Here is a 20348-nt window from a genome sequence, read left to right as displayed (position 1 = left end):
ACACACACACACACACACACACACACACACACACACACACACACACAGGAATACTACGTAGCCATCAAAAGAAATTAGATCTTGCCATTTGCAATGATGTGGATAGAACTAGAGGGTATTATGCTGAGTGAAATAAGTCAATCAGAGAAAGACAATTATCATATGATCTCCCTGATATGAGGAATTTGAGAGGCAGGGTGGGAGTTTGGGGGGTAGGGAAGGAAAAAATGAAACAAGATAGGATCGGGAGGGAGAGAAACCATAAGAGACTCTTAATCTCACAAAACAAACTGTGGGTTGCAGGGAGAGGGAGGGTGGAGAGGGTGGTTGCGTTATGGATATTGGGAGGGTATGTGCTATGGTGAGTGCTGTGAATTGTGTAAGCCTGATGATTCACTGACCTGTACCCCTGGGGCAAATAACACATTATATGTTAATAAAAATAATAAGAAGAAATTGCAAAAAAAATAGTAAAGTTCCTTGAAAAGAGTGGCCTGTATTTCCCCATATCCACTTTTTCACCTCCCATTGTCCCTCCAACCAGAATGTTTTAATCCCTGCCTTTCTAGTAAAATGCTCATCAAGGTCCCCCACAGCTTGGCTCCAGCACAAGCGGTGATCTCTTCTCTGTCCTCAATCACTCAACCTCTTAGAGTCATTGCACATATTGATATCCATCTGTCCTTCCTGAAATAAATATTTCTTCCTTGCTTTCATGACATCATGGATTTTTCTTCTTCTTTTTTTTTTAATCTACTTCACCCAGCCCCTCACCCACCTCCCCTCTGGCAACTACCAGTTTGTTCTCTGTATTTAAGAGTCTGGGACTTTCGTTTGTCTGTTTTTCTTTGTTCATTTGTTTTGTTTCTTGAATTCCACCTATGAGTGAAATCATACGGTATTTGTCTTTTTGAAACTTATTTTACTTAGCATTATAGTCTCTAGCTCCATCCATGTTGCTGCAAATGGCAAGACTGCATTCTTTTTTATGGCTGAGTAATACTCCATTGTGTATCTTGACATCTTCCTGATCCATTCATCTATCGATGCATTCCTGGGCTGCTTCCATAATTTGGCTATTATAAATGATGCTGTGATAAACATAGGGGTGTGTGTATCCCTTTAAATTAGTGTTCTGGTGCATCTGGGTGGCTTAGACAAGCGTCTGCCTTTGGCTCAGGTCATGATCCCAGGGATCAAGCCCCACATCAGGCTCTCTGCTCTGCAGGGATCCTGTTCTCCTTCTCCCTCTGCCTACCGCTCCCCTTGCTTGTGCTCTCTGTCAAATAAATAAATAAAATCTTTAAAAATAAGTAAGTAAGTAAGTGTTCTTATATTTTCTGGGTAAATACCCTGTAGTGGATCATATGTTAATCCTATTTTAAATTTGTCAGGAAACTCTGCTATTCTCATTTCCCTAATTAGTGTTATTAAGCATCTTTTCATGGGTCTCCTGATCAACTGTATGCCCTCTTTGGAAAAATGTCTTTATTAGGTCCTCTGCCCATTTTTAATCAGATTATTTGGGTTTTTTGGTATTGAGTTCTATAAGTTCTTTATATATTTTGGATATTAACCCCTTATCAGATATATCATTTGCAAATATCTCTTCTCATTCAGTAGACCGCCTTGTCATTTTGTTGATGGTTTCCTTTGCTGTGCAAAATTTTTTATTTTGGTGTATTTTGCTTTTGTTTCCCTTGCCTGAGGGGACATGTCTAGAAAAATGTTTCTATGGCTGATGAAAATATAGGCAAATATAGAAAATATAGGTGGTAATTTCTATATTTCCTTCTAGGTGTTTCATGGCTTCAGGTCTTGCATTTAGGTTTTTAATCCATTTTGAGTTTATTTTTTAATTTTTTAAAAAGATTTTATTTATTTTTATTTTTTATATTTTATTTATTTATTTATTTATTTTGATACTGGATCATTCCCACTGGCATATCATTAAGTCATTAAAAATTTCATGGTTAAAACTTTTTATTTTTATTTATTTAATTCTATTTATTTATTTATATTATTATTATTTTATTATTTTATATATATTTTAAATTTATTTTTATTTATTTCTTTAGAGAGAGAGAGCACCCAAGTGTGTGAGAGAGGAGAGGTGCAGAGGGAGAGAGAGAGACTCTCCGGCAGACTCCCTGCTGGGTGCAGAGCCCGACATGGGGCTGGATCCCACGACCCTGAGATCATGACCTGAGCCAAAACCAAGAGTCAGTCATTCAACCGACTGAGCCACCCGGGCACCCCTATTTTGAGTTTTTGTATATAGTATAAGAAAGTGATCCGGTTTCATTCTTTTCCAAGTAGCTGTCCAGCTTCCCCAGCACCATTTGTTGAAGAGACTGTCTTTCTCCGTTTGTATATTCTTGCCTCTTTCATTGAAGATTAATTGACCACGTAAGCATGGGTTTATTTCTGAGCTCTCTATCCTGCTCCACTGATCTCTGGGTCTGCTTTGTGCCAGTGCCAGACTGTTTTATGACTACGGCTTTGTAGTAAACCTTGAGATCTGGTTTTGTGGATAGCCAAGGTTATTGTTTTGGCTACTCAGGGTCTTTGTTGGTTCCATACACATTTTATTATTATTTGTTCTAGTTCTGTGAGAACTGTTGGTATTTGGGTAGCGAATGCATTAAATCTGAAGATTGCTTTGGGAAGTATGGACATTTTAACAATATTGGCTCTTCTCATGATACCAGTGCTTTCCAGCCCCCACACTCATTGCTCCTGCTTGGCTTCCTTTCCTGCTCCTACTCTGCTTGACCTGGAGTGTAGTACGGCTTCGTTTTGACCTTCTTCTCTGCCTAGGTGCTCACTCCCAGGGTAATTTCATTCTAGAACTCACGGTTTTACAGTTGATGTGCACGCCGGCGACTCCCCATTTTATATCCCTAGTTCTAACTCCCCTTTCTTCATCCCTATTATTTTCTTCATTAATATCCAAGTTCATACATGACCTCTTCCTTTCAAGGTCTAACTGACATGTCAGAATTAACATTTCCAAATAGCCCTCTCCAGTTACCCACTCAGTTTCTAAAGTCAAAGTGTTAAGAGTTACCCTGGATTCCCTCTTCTCCTTCTGTTCTATCCCCCACCCAACCCGTTAGAAAGACCTGTCAGCTCTGTCTCACACACAACCACCCAGACCTCCCTAACCCTCCACTGCAGCCCCAGCACCAGCTGCCTGGCTCTCCCCTCGGATCCCCCTCAATAGCTGCTTTCACGCTTTTCAGGGAGATTGCTCTGGCCAAGCTATTTAAATGTTAATGACCTATCTGATCCCCTGCCAGCCTCCCTTTTCTCCTTTCCTGCTTTATTTTTCTCCCTTATTACTTCTTACCCATCTCACATACTCTATATTTTCAACTATTTGGGGGTCTTCTTATGGCACACCCTCCCCACCCCTGGCCCCTCATTAGAATGTAAGATATATGAAGTCCGGCCTTTTTTCCCTTTTTTTTCTGTTCTGTTCACCGCTGTATCCCAACACTTAGAACAGCGCCCCGATGGGGCGCCTGAGTGGCTCAGTGGGTTAAGCCTCTGCCTTCAGCTCAGGTCATGATTTCAGGGACCTGGGACTGAGCCCTATGTCGGGTTCTCTGCTCAGCGGGGAGCTGGCTTCCCCCTCTCTCTACCTGCCGCTCTGCCTATTTGTGATCTCTGTCAAATAAATAAATAAAATCTTAAAAAAAGAAAAGAACAGTGCCCTGAATAAATGCTCTGGATAAGTATTTGTTGAATACACACTTCTCTGTCAGATTCCCAGCTTCCTTTCTTGAGCCCCCCCTATTGTCCATTCTCCACAGAGGAACCAGAGGGATGTATTTTTAAGACTATCAAACATTCTCATTTCCCTAGTGGTTTCCCATTATAGTGAGAGTAAAATTAATATCCCTTATCACGGACTGCAAGCCCCGCACCTCTGTCCCCGCTGCCGCCGTGCCTCATCTTCCACTCTTCCCCTTCACCGTGTATGCCATGCACTTGCCTTCCTTCGGTCCCCTGAACACGTGGCGGCTGTTCCCACCTCAGGGCCCCTGCACCCGCTGGTCCCTCAGCCCAAACCAGGGTTTCTCAACCTCAGTATGACTGACATTTTGGGCTCGATAACTCGTGGCGGTTGGGGCCTCCCTGTGTGTGAATAAATTATTTAGTAGCATCCCTGGCCTTGACCCAGTGGGTGTCAGTAACGTTCCTCCAGTGTGATGACCACAGTTGTCTCCAGACATCAGCAGATGTCTCCAAGCGGGCTAAAGCACCCTGGCTGAGAAGCAGTGGCTTAGACCATCCTGCCCTCAGGTTTTAGGACTGCCTCTGTTCCGCTGTTGAGATCTATTTCAATTGCCCCTTTCTACATGGGCTGTTCCTTCACAATCTTAACTCTAGTACTTCCCGCCCCCTCCCCATGTTATACCATTACTCTGATTTTTTTTTTCTTTTTAACACTCCTCACTTTTCTTTTTAACACTCCTCACTATTACACTGTCCATTTGTTTCCATATTGATTTGTTTCCATACTTCTTTTCTTTCAATTCCTTTTGTTTCCTCCTCTCCCAGAATGAAATTACCATCAAGAAAGGGCATTTTTCGAACTTACTTGCTCACTACTTTATCCACTTCAACCAGAATATTGCCTGACATGGATGACATGACACGGTCGATAATGTTTTGATGGAAGTAGTACTACAGTTCCCATAAGCATTCACATGAATACGTGTCAGGATGGGGATCCTGTGTGGAAAGGGAAACATGCATGCACGTTCTCACACAGTATATCCTGTTCATCATATAAGCAGGGCACTTCTCTGTTTGAAAGAAGTCTTAAGGGATTTTTTTTTTTTTTTTGTATATTTCTTAATTGTGGCCAGTGGGAGATTGAGAAAGTCTGCCTTGCCACCACCATCAATAAAACAAACAAGTAAAAGGAGGAGTATTAATCTGGACTTTGTCCATTGCAGGTAATAGACACCTAATTCAAACTAGCTTAAACAAAGAAAGAGAGAGCTATTTCTTCAGGTGAAGAGAAGTTCAGGAGTAGACAGGGTGATCCAGGCAATGCAGTTAAGTCACTATCTTGGGCATCCTGACCTTCCGCCTGTCGAAGCTCCACTTTCCGCTCTGTCAGATTCCTTCTCAGGCAGGCTGTCCTCAAGTTTAGAAAGATGCCCACCAGCAAATCCAAACTGATATTCTATCAGCTTAAAATTTTTAGAAGGAAGAGACATAGTTCTAGCAAAGTCCCATTTCAGCAAAATGATATTTTAATGGGACTATCTCTGAGTAAATCACTGGGACCAGGGAATAGCAGGAAAAACCTGTACCTTCCCAGACTGGAGTGAATGGTGGACAGCCCATCTCAAATCATATGCACCGAGAGTAGAGGGAGAGGATGTTGCAGAAACGAAATCCAAGAGAAGAGATCCTCACCAAATCAAAGCCATTGATGTCCACAGCCCTGGACTGTGTACACTTTCTGGGTCACTTCCATGGACCTTGGCTGAAATGCTGAGTTGTCAGTGACGATGTATGTATAAGCTCTGTACAAGCAGGGCTTTGTCTCATTCAGGGTTCCATCCCCAGTGTTATTTAGAAGACCTTGCACATAGAAGGCCATCCGTAATAAATAAATATTTCCTTTCCCTTCCTTTCCCCTTCATCTTCCTAGCTTCAGAGATCTGGTTTCCAGTAGACTCTGCAGAAATTATACTGGGTCTCGCACAAAGGGAGCTCGGCAAATATATGTGAAGTGAATATTAAGGGCACTGATAAGTTCGTAATAGGTCTTAGCCTTTACTCCTGACCACAACCCCAGAGGACAGAAGGACACAGCACTTATAGCAAAGCCTATGGAGCTGGTGTGCCTGGGTGGCTCAGATGGTTAAGCGTCTGCCTTTGGCCTCAGTCATCATCTCAGGTTCCTGGGACCATCGACTCCTGGCTCAGCGGGGATCTGCTTCTCCCTCTCCCTCTGGCCCTGCTTGTACTCTATCTCTCTCTCTCAGATGAATAAATAAAATCTTAAAAAAAAAAATACCCTACTGAGCTTATTACTCAACCTCCTTTTGCCTTTTCCTTATCTTCTTTGAAATCTGTTACTCTCATTTTAATCTACCTCCAACTTCTGCTTTCCCCATTTCTTGGTAGACCTGTTCCTGTTTCTGTGCCTTCTCTCTCTGTGGGGTTTCCTTCCTCCCTCAGCAAAAATGATATATTGGTGCAGCTTCCATATCTCCGTCAGTGTGTTCATTTTCTTATTTCTCACTGTTCTTCTTTCCCTTCCTACTCATAATACAGAAATGGAACTTTTATGTTTGTTATTGACTTTTATGTTTGTTTATAGATCTATGATTCTTAATTTTCAAGGCTATTAAACAAAACATTTAAATTTCTCTCCATAAAAATAGGTGGTATTTGGCAGTTAGTGACTGCCAAAAAGAAACTGATACCCTGCCATCTTTCCGGAACTGGTTTTGCAATAAATAATGAGAATTTAATGAAATACTTCTAGGATAGAGGTGTACACAGAGGAAACTAATATAAAGTTAGAGGGGCTTCAACAGTGCTTCAACTGTAAATTCCAATCGAAAATCAGTTTGGTTGCTGAGCAGAGAACAATTGTTTAAGGTTTAAAAATGGACTTATTTCTTCAAAACTTTAAAAAGGATTTTATCTTCGACAGTGAAATTCCCAAGGACCCCTTGAAGGCCATTCTGTTGGACTTGGAACGTCACTTTACGTGGAATTTACTTAAGGAAGACATTCTGTTTGATGTGGAAGATACAATTGAGCAGCAGCTTGAATTCGTCACCACAGAATCCAGACTTACTCTTTATAACCTACTGGCCTACATGAAACACCTAAAAGGCCAAAATGAAGATGCCCTAGAATGCTTGGAACAAGCAGAAGACATAATGCAGCGAGAGCGCTCGGACAGAGAAGCGTGACGTCTGGTCACTTGGGGAAACTATGCCTGGGTGTATTATCACATGGATCAGCTTAAGGAAGCTCAGAAGCATTTATTTATTTATTTATTTATTTATTTAAGGATTTTTTTTTAAAGGATTTTATTTATTTATTTGACAGACAGAGATCACAAGTAGGCAGAGAGGCAGGCAGAGAGAGAGGAGGAAGCAGGCTCCCTGCTGAGCAGAGAGACCGATGCGGGGCTCGATCCCAGGACCCTGGGATCATGACCTGAGCCGAAGGCAGAGGCTTTAACCCACTGAGCCACCCAGGCACCCCAGCTCAGAAGCATTTAGACAAGATAGGGACTGTCTGTAGGAAACTGTCCAGTCCTTCTGACTACAAGTTGGAAATGCCTGAGATTGACTGTGAGAAAAGGTGGGCACTCTTGAAATTTGGAGGAAAGTATTACCACAGGACAAAAGCGGCTTTTGAGAAGGCTCTGGAAGAAGAACCTGACAATCCAGAATTTAACATCGGCTATGCCATCACAGTGTACCGGCTGGACGATACTGACCGACACGGGTGTTATCAAGAGCTTTTCTCTGGGCCCACTGAGGAAGGCTGTCACCCTGAATCCAGGTAATGCCTACATTAAGGTTTTACCGGCACTGAAGCTTCAAGATGTACAAGCAGAAGATGAAGGGGAAAAGTATATTGAAGAAATCCTGGACTAGGTATCTTCCCAACCTCATGTCCTTCGTTACACAGCCAAATTCTACAGGAGAAAAAATTCCTGGGACAAAGCTTAAAGGTGACACCAATGTCTTCATTCCTGCATCACCAGATGGGACTTTGCTTATAGGGCGCAAATGACTGAAATCAAGAAGGCTACAGACAACAGACCTACAGAGGAGGATAAACTGAGAATGGACAGGCTTATTACAACGGCTGTATCTCATTTCGAAGTAGCTGTGCAACGAGACTCCAAGTTCCCATTTGTCTACACGGACCTGGCCAGCATGTATATCGAGGCAGGCCAGTGTAGCAAAGCTGAAGAGGTATTCCAGAAAGCCCTTCATCTGGAGAACATAACTGATGATCACAAACATCAGATCCACTACTACTATGGCCGCTTTCAGGAATTTCACTGTAAATCAGAAAGTACTGCCATGCGCCATTATTTAGAGGCCTTAAAGATCAGCGACCAGTCATCCCTCCATCCCAAACTGATAAGTGTTCTGAAGAAACTGGCTGTAAAGAGACTTGGTCATGATTCATCAGATGTGCAGAGTTTAAGTGCCCTGGGGTTTGTTTACAAGCTGGAGGGAGCCCGGAGGCAAGCTGTTGAGTACTATGAGCAGGTCCAGAGGCTAGATCTAGAAAATGCAGAGTCCTTTGCTGCTCTCTGTGAGCTTTGACTTTCTATTTAAATACATGCTCTAGGAAATTGCTTTTAAGCTTTTCTTCCCATTTGGGGCTCATATATTTTGTTAATTATGGAGGCAATTTTTGTTGAATGTTTACTGTAGACCAGGCATCATCCTAAATGGGATGAACCTTTGGATTTTTTTTTTTAATTAAAATGATGTAATCCATTTGGAAACAAAAATATTCCAGATGTTTTGTCTTTCAAAAATGGTATGGCCATTAGGACTATATTCCCTTTATCTCTGCTATTTATAGTAATTTTCTGATTAGGGGCACTTGAGTGGTTCAGTCAATTAAGTATTTGACTCTTGATTTCAGCTCAGGTCATGATCTCAGGGTCACAGGACTGAGTCATGTCTGGCTCTGAGTTCAGCTCGGTCGGAGTCTGCTTGTCCCTCTCCCTCCCCTTCTGCCCATTCCCCCTGCCCCCATAAATAAATAAAATCTTTAAATAATAATAATTTTCTGATTAAATTTTGTCAAATTTCCCATATTGCTCACTTACGCAGTGAGCATAATTCTGCATAAGCCTTTGACCCCTAGGTCAAGAACCCTCTTTCAGGAATGCAAAATTATATTAGTAAAGCTCTTAACTATATAGCTTGCAAAAGATGGATCCTATGGGTTCTGACTCTGATGAGGATATTTAACCATTAGCCTGATAGCAACTTAAAGATTCCCTTTTGTAGGGGCGCCTGGGTGGCTCAGTGGATTAAGGCCTCTGCATTCCGCTCAGGTCATGATCCCAGGGTCTTGGGATCGAGCCCCACATCGGGCTCTCTGCTCAGCGGGGAGCCTGCTTCCTCCTTTCTCTGCCTGCCTCTCTGCCTACTTGTGATCTCTGTCTGTCAAATAAATTTAAAAAATCTTTAAAAAAAAAAAGATTCCCTTTTGTTGAAAGAAAAAGTTCATAACAGTAAAGAGTCTGCCATCTATGATGACTTCAATAAAAGGAGAAAAAAACTAAAACGGGGGAAAAGGATTTCTTTAAATATAGGACTTTAGGGAGAAATCAGAGATATTATCTCCCCAAAATGTTCACTGCGTAACTAGAAACAGTTTTGAGAAAAAAATGAACAATGGAAAATCATTAGTCTCAAGATTTTCTGGTCTTTTAACTAGAAGAATAAACCTAACCTAAATGGAATTCATTTTATTCCAACTAAAATTGCAGAATTTTTAGGTTAAAATTAAGACAGAAAGCAGATTGAGAAATTGCAAAAAAATATTTTAAAAAATGGGTAAAGTAGATGTCCCCATTCTACATCCATAGATTACTAAGGTTTCAGTGATTTGGTTTTGGGTCTGGGCTGGGTGATTCTCGTACCCCTAATTTCTGGCCTTTGGTTAACTCCTATAGTACCCCAAACTACTTCTGTGTAGCTTTTTCTTTTGCCTGAAGGTTTCAGACAAACAAGTTTTCCTGTAGATCTTCCAGGAACAGTTAAGCCCTGCTTTTGGTTTGAATATCCACCTTGGAGGATCTACTGCTTAAGAGCGTTTATGCCCGGGGGGCTTTTTAAATTGAGATCCTACTGAAAGTGGCTTCTCTGCCATTTTTTCTTTGATCATCATCTACAATTATATTTACCACCACAGTATTAGTGGAAAAGTGTGCCATGTGACTTGATTCTCCACACTGCCACTGCCTTGATGCTATTATGTATGTATATTTTTTACTTATTGTTACTACTTTTATTTTTAAATTTCTATGGTTATATTACAAAAGTGATGAATTCTCATTGTAAAATTTTAAACAAACAGAAGCATATGGATTTAAAAATAAGAGCACTTCTCCTCACCCTAATCCAATTCCACACCCTCATGGCAACCTGTTAACAGTTTAATAGGTATCCCTCCAGGTATGTTTTCTATGCATATTCAAACATACATCGATACTGCAATGTATTTCATGAATTAAATTTTTTTAAATGTTTGATTTACTTAAGTCTCTGCTGTTTTGGTTTATTTTACTAATTTTATTTGCTCATTCAAGAGGGAAGAACAGGAAAGGGAATGATCTTTACTCAAGTATTTTCGGAATTCAGGACTGAAGTCCTAACCTGTCAGAAGAAGCATCTGTGGGGCACCTGGGTGGCTCAGTGGGTTAAAGCCTCCACCTTTGGCTCAGGTCATGATCCCAGGATCCTGGGATCGAGCCCCGCATCAGGCTCTCTGCTCGGCACGGAGCCTGCTTCCTCCTCTCTCTCTGCCTGACTCTCTGCCTGATTGTAATTTCTGTCTGTCAAATAAGTAAATAAAATCTTAAAAAAAAAAAAAAAAGAAGCATCTGTCACATTTTGCAGCACATATTTTACTTTGCACAAGTCATTTTCCCCCATTGGGAATAACGTAATTAAGGTTATGTTCCCAAGTAGGGACTCTACACACAATAAAATACAATTATGATATCAAAACAATAATATAGTTATAAGCCTCTATATTTTTTAAGATATTATTTATTTGTCACAGAGAGAGAAAGAGAGGGAGGGAGGGCACAAGCAGGGGAAGCTTCAGACAGAGGAAGAAGCAGGCTCCCCACTGAGAAAGGAGCCTGATGTGGGACTCGATTCCAAGACCCCAGGATCATTACCTGAGGAGAAGGCAGATGCTGAATGGACTGAGCCATCCAGGCATCCAAGCCTCCATATTTAAATATTAGACTTTATAGTCTATTAACTTTAAAATTCACTAGATATTAAAACACTGAAGAACTGCCTCGCACGATATGGAAGCTAAGCATCATAACCACGGTCCACTGGCCACAAGCTACAGACCCAGGAGAGAGCAGGAGCGTGATTCCAGTCAGAGTCCAAAGGCCCGAGACCTGGAGGGATAAAGCCAGAGGCTCCGGTCCGAGTCTGAACGCCTGAGAACCAGGAACGCCGAAGACATAAGCTCCAGTCCAAGGAGAGGAGAAGGCCAGCGTCCAGCTCACAGACAGACAGACAGACAGACAGAATTCACACTTCCTCTGCCTCTGGGTTCGACTGGGGCCCTCAGCAGACGCGCGAGACCCGTCCACACCGGGGGAGGGCGGTCTGCTTTCCCTGCCCACCGAGTCAGCGGCTCATCTCTCCTGGGGACACCGTCACACACACACCCAGACCTATCGTTTAATGAGAGCTCGGGCACCTCACAGCCTGGCGAGCTGACACAACCTGTCACCGCGTCCCAGGTGCTGTGCCTCGCAGGTGCATGTCCCAGTGACCGTGTTTATTTTCTCCACAGTGAGGTCAACAGGGATTCTCTGGAGAAAACCCTTGCACAGCTGAAATGCCATTTCACGTGGAACTTACCTAAGGAAGATGTTGTCTTGGGCGATCTAGAAGATAGAGTGTGTCACCAGATCGAATCGGTAAACTCTGAGCGCAAAGCTACGATGTCCAATTTCTTGGCCTACATAAAACACCTGCGTGGTCACCACGAGGCGGCGCTGGAGTGCCTGCGGCGGGCGGAGGAGCTGATCCGGCGGGAACACCCGGAGCAAGCGGACACCCGAAGTCTGGTCACCTGGGGCAACTTCGCCTGGGTCTCCTACCACCTGGGCAGACACGCAGACGCGCAGATGTATGTGGACAGGGTGGGACGAGTGTGCAAGACGTTTCCACATCACAACTGTACTGAGTGCCCACTGGTTTCTTCGGTGACCAGAGCTGCCTGGGGCCTCTGCAGGGCGGGGGTCCCTGGGAACTATGGTCGTACCGCCACGTGCTGACCCTGGTAGCTCCTGCTGGTCCTTGTTCCTAGCCATCCGTACATGCTTTTGCTTTGCCAGTGTCTGGGTGGAGCAAAACCGAAGGAGGTCCTTTGCCTGGGGACCTGGAAGGCTCAGAAAGCTGGGTGCTCACCTGGCTCTTCCTTTCCCAGAGAGAACCCTTTCTGGCTGGGAGTTCCCTGTGGGCACTGAGCAGCGCCAGCCAGGGTACGTGGAATCAGGGGGCAAAATGAAGCTGTCCTCCTCTTTTTGAAAAGTTATTCTCAGGGTTTTTTGTTTTGGTTTGTTTTTTTTCCACTGTTGCTGAATTTTGGTGTTTTGGTTTGTTTTTTTTCCACTGTTGCTGAATTTTGGTAAGTGGACACCTGAGCTTTGCTGGAGCTATTTTTATTCATGAATAAAGTATGTAACTGTGGATCTCATCTGGGGTAGGTGGGTTCCCCTACTTCACCATCTTGGTCACATCACTCTCCAACAGAGTTTTGTGTTTCATTTTCAAATAACTCCTAATCAACTGCAAAACCGTCTGATTCACATCTATTGATTGATAAATGAACTTACGTATTTTATTTTTAAATCTTACAACAACCCCATAAAGTAGTTACTGCTGTCATTCACTTTTTAGTGAGGGAGAAACCGAGGATTTCCGTGGTTAAGTCACATGTGTAGACCCACAAATGTGCTGAGTGGTAGAGTCTGGACGTGTATGCAGACCAGACTGATCCAAGTCCACGCTCCTTGACGGTGTCTCACGGTCAAGACCCCGCAGCCCCAGCTCCTATTGGACAGCCTTTAACAGCTCTCCTCAGTCACAGTCACGGGCCTCACTCCCTGGCAGATGCAGCTGAAGAAGAGACCTTCTGGGATGGAGGCCCATACATTTTACTGCATATGGGGAGCTCTCCTCAAAGAAAGTGACAGAGGCAATCACAGCTCATCTCCTGCAGGGTGCCAGTCCTCATCCTCTCCCGTGCACCTTTCCCTCCACCTTGAAACAGCAGATGCATGGCACAGCCTATCCTCAAAGGCCTTTCTCTGAGGGTAAGTCCCAGGCAGGCTCAAAACTACACATACTCATATGCCCAATTGAGAAGCATTTGGAGATTGTGAACATGGCCCACTGCAATCCAATTACAATTCTTTTTCTTTCTTTCTGACTACCAAATTCCATAGAATCCAAAAGAACACAAACTTTCTTTCTAGTTCTCTGTCCAGAACCAGGTGTCCAAAGGATAAAGGCCAGAGCCTCCCAGCTCAGGAGGCTGGAGACAACATGGAACCGCACATGTACAGAGCAAAGAGCTGTGCCTTACCTTCCTGGTGTCATCAGAGGTCCCATTCTTTACAGTTCTAGATTCAGTGCCCATTAGCCTCAATGGCCCCTCCTTCTGAGCTGCCCAAAACAATCTCTTCTCCCTGGAGGTGTTGTTTTTACAGTCCCTAAGGACAGGGTTTAAAAGTGGGCTTTAATCATAGCCTGTGTCTGTACTGACATAAAACTACCACAAACAAATGTATATCACAGATATATAATTTATGAACATAGGTAAAACATTTAAGAAAAGCTAAAAACAGAGGCCAACAATTTAAAATTGTCATATCCATGATCATCAAGATTTCTCTTGGGCTGCAAAATACGTTTGCTTGGGAAAATTATATAAACATTAAAAATGGAAAAATTCTAAAAATATAACCCAAAAGAAGACCCCCTCATCTTGGAGTTAACTTTAAGTGCAAACTCTGGCATTTTTATAAAGAGCATGATGCTTTGTGACTATCTCTTTATTGAATAGTACATAATGAAAATCTTTATTGGTAAATATATTTTAACAATCTCTAAAATTCCTCCCATATGTTCACGATGATAATATAGTCCGGAGGTTTATGTGTTCAGAGAAAAAAATACCTAGACATAAACAAGAAATGTATAGTCTGTATGAAGGAAACTTTTGAACTTCAGTGAATAATAATTTAAAAGCTTCAAGTAATAAAGAGGAACAAATCATTTTCCTAAATAAAAAGATGAAGTATATTATGACACAATATTCCAAACAAAATCTCCACAGACTTTTGTTTTTTCACATTTTTTTGTTCTGTTGCTAGAAAAAAAATGTAAATTTTATGTAGAATAATAAGAGGCAAACATTTTGTGAAAGGCAGACTGAAGCTGAACCAAAGTGTCTTTAATAGCTATAATAATCTAAATATTTTAGTTCTGAGTTGTGAAAAAGAAAACATGTAAAGTCCTAATATCATGTAAGAATTTAGTGTATGATAATGGTACAATCTGCAAAAGGTAGAAAGAAATGGGCCTCCAAGGGTAACTGATGGTGTGTCTAGACAGTTAGTAAGGATAGATGTTTACTTCCTATACTGCAATGAATACACACCTGTAAGTATTTCTAACTGAAATATGAAATTTGAACTATCAAAGTTCAAAAATCATGAGTTTCAAAATTTTAATGCTGAGATGACAGGACACCAACAGCAGACAAAGCTTATTTAAAAGTCTGAATTTATGAAATCTTGACTTCAAAAAGAACCCTTCCATAGACAAATTTGAGGGTGCTTCAAAATAATGAGAAAGGGAATCATATTAATGTGAAATAATATGTTATAAAGTAAAAAAAAAACATTATGTTTAGTTCTCATTGTTGCTATAAACAGAGATAAACTATATAGATTCTTATTACCAAGAACACATAAATCAAGAAAATATTGTGTATTTCTATGACCAACTATTATAAAATGAGCACCTCAAATAAAACGAGGGCAAGGAACCAAAGGCACTGCAGTCCTACCACTGCATACACCAGAGCTCTGACAGCTGCAACCAGCCTCTCTGGAAGGGTGGTGGCGGGCGGTGGGGGGGGCGGCAGGCACAGCAAAGGGCCAAGTCATTCTTCCTCTCTTGCTCCCCCTGCTGGGCCTGCCCATGTTGCTAAGAGATCTGGATAAGGCCTTTCTTTGCGCTCTGCTCCAGAGGAACCCTGTGCCCTGGTGTCCAAGAGCCCAAGACCATCTGCAGCTTATCTTTTTACAAACCCAGCCTGATGTTAAACAACCAAACTAGACACTTAAAAAGTCAATAAATTATAAATAAAAATAAAACGAAGCTGAGGACATGAGCTAACGCTAAGCAAGAAACTGAAGACAAGCAGTCAATAGTGTAGACCTGCTCAACGTCTCTAGAAAATCAATTCAAGGACTATTAGATAAGGTTGGAAAAGCCTGTAAAAGAATAGGACTCGTTATGGAAATATGTTTGGAAAACTCACATTTCCAAACTTTGGATGGATCTGAAATTCACATAGCCTTTCTGGAATCAATTTTATCAGAAGCGAAAATGAACTTACTTTTTAATCCAGAAATTAGTTTTAGAAAGAAATCCAAAGAAGAAAACTTGGAGGAGTGCAGAAAGGTATATGCCCAAAGGCATTCCTCCACAATGTTAATTTGTAATAATAAAAATACTGGAAGCCACCTGAGTATCAATAGGTTATAGATAAAATGGTATTGATCCATAAGAGAGAATCCTAGGCAGTCATTAAAAATGAGCACATAAGGGCAGAAAAACCAACACAGACAAAATGTTAATCACATATTGTGAAGTGAAAAGTGGGAGGTTACAGTATATAGTTATCCTAATACTGTGTGCACAGGTGTGTATTTCCAAAAAGAACACGGAAACAGAAGAAGCCAAACCAAATGCCAGAGACAAAGCTACAATCCACCTATTGAGAACAATAGGGAGCAGTATTATTATTTCATTAATTTTCCCATAGAAGTAAAATTGAAAAACACATTTCAGAGAATATAAGTCTATGACTCCTGTATAATATTAAAGTCATTTTATTTATATTTTCTAAGTATTATTATTTTCTCATCCTTACCTACCAAATTAACAGCATGCTGTTTCATAGGTAAAAGTTTTTCACAGCCTTCTACAGTATCTACTCCTCTAAAGTTACTAAGGTTCAGGTGTGTTTTTCATCACAACCACTAACATTAGCAGTTTTAAAACTTTTGGACACATTTTATAGGAATTTTTCAATGTTTCAAACTATAGTAAGGTAGAATATCTACACAAATCACTAAATCATCTGGAAAGAGAAAACTCCAAGAAGCATAAACAATAATAGCTGTTCATCCATAGGCTATTAAAAATTACATGGTTTATTTCTCTTCAGTAGCAATTACAAATACAGCTTGCAAAGCACTGGGCACAATGGCTTTAAAGTTGTCTAATTCCAGGCAACAACATATTATTTGGAAATGGCATGGATACTTTTGATTGCAATATAGAATTTTAATATTCTGACAGTATTTCTGATTTGCTAAAGTCAAATGCCCTTAAGCATCCGGTCTATTAAAACTTCTCTGTAGGTAAACAAATATGGATTAAAATGCATGGGAAAAGGCCTAGGATACATGCTGAACGAAAAACCAACAGTTATTTTAGGAGAGGCAACTGAGAGATGGGGAAGAAGACGATTCCTCTGTTACATTCCAAAGAATATTTATGCCCTCTTCCCCCAACCTGCACAGCTGGTATGGACCAACAGCACAGGAGCACCCAGTCCTAGGAAGGCTAAGGAAGTCCCACTAGCTCCTGGGCAGTAGTCACAGTTGCCATGCTTCTCTAAGTTCCTCTTCTAATTTAAAGAATGTGGTTGGACACCCCACAGAGCAGGACATACTTTCACTAGGGCCTGGAGTTCAAATAGTTCTAAACTCCCCTGCTGTCCTCTCAGGATGTGAATGAACTTCTTTGGCGGGGGTGGGGAGGAGGATGGTGGTGGTTAGACAAGAATTTTTGGTCTGTGTATCACAGCAAGTAAGCTAAAACTAAGGCCTGCTCTTTCAGATGGGGATAACTATTCCCACTTTGTATATAAGGAAAAGGAACCAGGGAGGATCAACCATCCCAAACTATGAATTCCAGATACAGTGGAGCAAAAAAGATAGCAAGCATCACTTTTCCAACTCGCTAAGTATCTGACAGGACCTTGCTCTTGAAAAGTGGTGTCTAAGAGCAGATTTCAGTTCCTCGTTGTCTGAAAGAGAAGCCTGGGGATGTGCAGAGTCTGAAAGGAGGGGCGGGTGGGAAAGAGGAAGGAGATGGAGATTACGTAGTGTCCCATCGCTCGGTGGCCCATGAAGGTTCCACGGAAATAACAGGAATCAGAACAGGCTAAGCCATCCACAGAAACACGGAGGTCGAAGGGGTAGGGCAAGGACAGCTACAACTGCAGTTCCCTACTGGGGGCAACAAGTAGGTTGGTTGAGGGCATCTAGGATACCCACGGGTTGAACCTTTCCAGAGGCTACGGCTCTACCTTTCCTTGCCAAGTACAGGCGAGATGTGAAGTGACAGGGCACACCAGGCAAGGTGAGGACACATTCCACACAGAAAATGGGCCCAATTCCCAAAAGACAGGTTCTAGGGGGTTACCAGGAAACACTATCTAGGCACTGGGAATGTCCATCACTTAGTCATTTCAGAAAACCGTACCTATGACCCAGCCATTCCTTTTCTGATTTTGCACTTGAGCACTGGTGTTTAAGTTCTGGGAGATGACCCGTTCATGGGCTGTGCAATCAGTTTAGTAAATGGGAACAAGCATTTCTTTTAACAGAATGTGGTACAATACAAAATAAAATATCAAAGTATTTTACAGGTAATTAGGGTGTTGTTTCAGGAAACAAAATCATAGGTATGTAAAATTGTTGGTTATACATGTACATGTATTACACAGACACACACGTGCGCGCGTGTGCATGCACACTCTCCAGATAACCAAAAGGTTCACTCCCTCCACTGTAGTCTTCCCAGTAAGGTCGTTCCATCTCCATGTTATGTAGAAGCAAACTTCTGACAACTTTTCCTATTTTCGTTTTACTTTACAGCACTTATCCCTATCATCTTCTCCCTTGCAGACATATTTTCTTGATAGGACTGCTCACAGCAACAAGGACACAAACTATCTGGTCATGGTGACTTGTGAAAAATATTCTAGGGTAAGTTCTCATTGGCCTATTTTGTAACAAATAGCCATCCCTGGATCAATACAAATGTGGGTCCGGGAAGAGATGGTATCATCTGGGATAAATGTCAACTCTTGTGTTCACAAGGATGGGCTATATCTTACAGGAAGAATGTAGAAAAGTTGCCTCGAGCAGATGAAAAGCAACAGCCACTAGTCATAATATTTAAGTACCTGCTAAAAATGCCCTATCAGGTGGACAAGGAAAGGGGTAAATTAATCAAACGATGCAGGGACAACTGGCTATTTATTTGGAAGAATACAGAGCTGCTTATCTCACAACACGTGTAACATGAAACACCACAGAGGGGTATCTGAATAATGTCATTTAACATAATGTCTGCTTCATACATGTCAACAAAGACATACCTGGCACAGTGCTCAATTCCAAAAGGAATTTACTTACGACACAAAAGCACAATGAAGTAGAAATACTTAACTTCCAACTAGTAGAATGTTTATTTCTAATACTGGGACTTTACATAGGAATTTACAAAAAAAAAAAACCACAACACTGTGCTGCTTATTATCCATTGGCTCCACCCAGACCTCCTCTCCACTTTCTCTGCACCCACCTGGGCTAACCTGCAGGTCGTATCTGGTTGTGTTCTCCAAAGGGAGGCACCAGCAATTCAGTGCCACGATTCTTGTAGGGACAATATCTTCCAGGAGGTGGTCTCTCCTCCATGAGAGCAGCTCTTATTGGGCTCTGGTGACACTAGTTTCCATCTTTGCCCCTTTACGACCTAGAATGCTCACAGTTTCTGGGTGATGCTAGTCTCTAGGTGCTTCAGGATCCCTTGTTTCTGGCCCATACCACTGTACTACATCTACCATCACAATCCTCTTGGTTGGGGTAGAATTGTTTTTCATTAGAAGCGGGGCTGATACAAATAGCTATTCTTGTGTTGTCAAAAGAAATCATTCTTCCCCAAAATCACTATATAGAACATGAACATTTAGAATGAAGTACTTGTCTGTACCAGCAGGAATGCCTTCAGCTGAAATAACAGACAGCCCTAAGGATAAATAAGCAATCATTATTACCATGGTAATAGAAAGTCCTAGCCGAGAACAGGTCCAGATGGAGTTGTGCAGCTCAACGACGGGAGTCCTCTCTGAGCCAGGCTTTTCCCATTTTGTCTGCTGGTATCTTCAGACTATTGCCCTTCAGGGCCACAAGCTATAATTTGGTATGATGTGCAAACATGAAAAAGTCCAGCATAAGAGAGACAATCTCTCCTTTTGTCTTCTCATGTCACAATAGTTTATCACTGAGATCTCTCCCAGAAGTACCGCAGAATATTTTCCAAACATCTCAACAAAATCATTAGAACAGCATCTCCATGATTAACTCAGATTAATCTGGATTTACTCCTAAATCATGTAGGGGAAGAATGGAAAGAGAAACAAAACAGAGCCCAGCAAATCAGCAGCAGGGTAGTGGGTGGGCAGTGTCTCTTGGAACTGCTGATCAGTGTGTTCCAAGGAGGTGTGGGAAAACAGTAGGACAAAGGAGGCAGGGACAGTGCATGACACCCTAGTATTTTAAATACAAATACATAGTTCCTGGGTCACATACAACAGATCATGCCTAAATAGATACAGTAATGAAATACCAAGAGTAGGAAAGTGGCATTCGAGTACATACTTTTTATTTGTGGAGTGCATTGAGTGTTCCTGTTCATAAATGATGTTAACCTTTGCAAAATTCATGTAAATCCCACTGTTACTAACAGTACTTACAACATCATAGACTGACCCAGAGGCAACTGAAAAACCTCAGAAAAATATTATTTGACTTCTTTGGGAAGTAGTAGTAGATCAGTAACAATGGCCATACTAAATCTTATTTGCCGGCAACGTCAGACGGAAGGTTGGTGGTGAGGTCGTAAAGTAACATATACTGGCCAAACTATAAAGAGACTCAGGTAGTATTTACAATTAAGACTGATGCAGAGGTAGTTTAAAAACCTCACAAAAACAAATTTGGGGTTCTTTACTGAAGAGGCAGTTCAATAATAATAGCCATAGCCATTTATTTATGTCAGGATATGAGAGAGGGGTGTACGTAGTCTGTACTTCAAATTGTTCAGATGTATTTTCATATATACACAGTGGTGTGCTGGTAAATATTTGACAACAGGTTCTCTGAGAAAATAAGAACCCCGGTTTGTACAGTTTGCCAATTTCCAGGGTGTAAACACTCCCACTACAGCAAGCTACCCACAGGACGA

At 41.7% G+C, this 20348-nt stretch overlaps 1 pseudogene; it reads left to right on the top strand.

Annotated features, from left to right (window-relative positions):
* Window positions 1–334: 334 nt before the first annotated feature.
* On the top strand, window positions 335–8348 carry LOC111144752 (annotated as a pseudogene).
* Window positions 8349–20348: the final 12000 nt, after the last annotated feature.

This window comes from Enhydra lutris, unplaced genomic scaffold (genome assembly GCF_002288905.1).
Source record: "Enhydra lutris kenyoni isolate GAN:26980312 unplaced genomic scaffold, ASM228890v2 scaffoldscaffold12, whole genome shotgun sequence".
NCBI classification, from domain to species: Eukaryota; Metazoa; Chordata; class Mammalia; order Carnivora; family Mustelidae; genus Enhydra; species Enhydra lutris.
The sequence above is the reverse complement of the archived record's forward strand: the minus strand, read 5'-3'. Positions and strand labels throughout refer to the sequence as shown.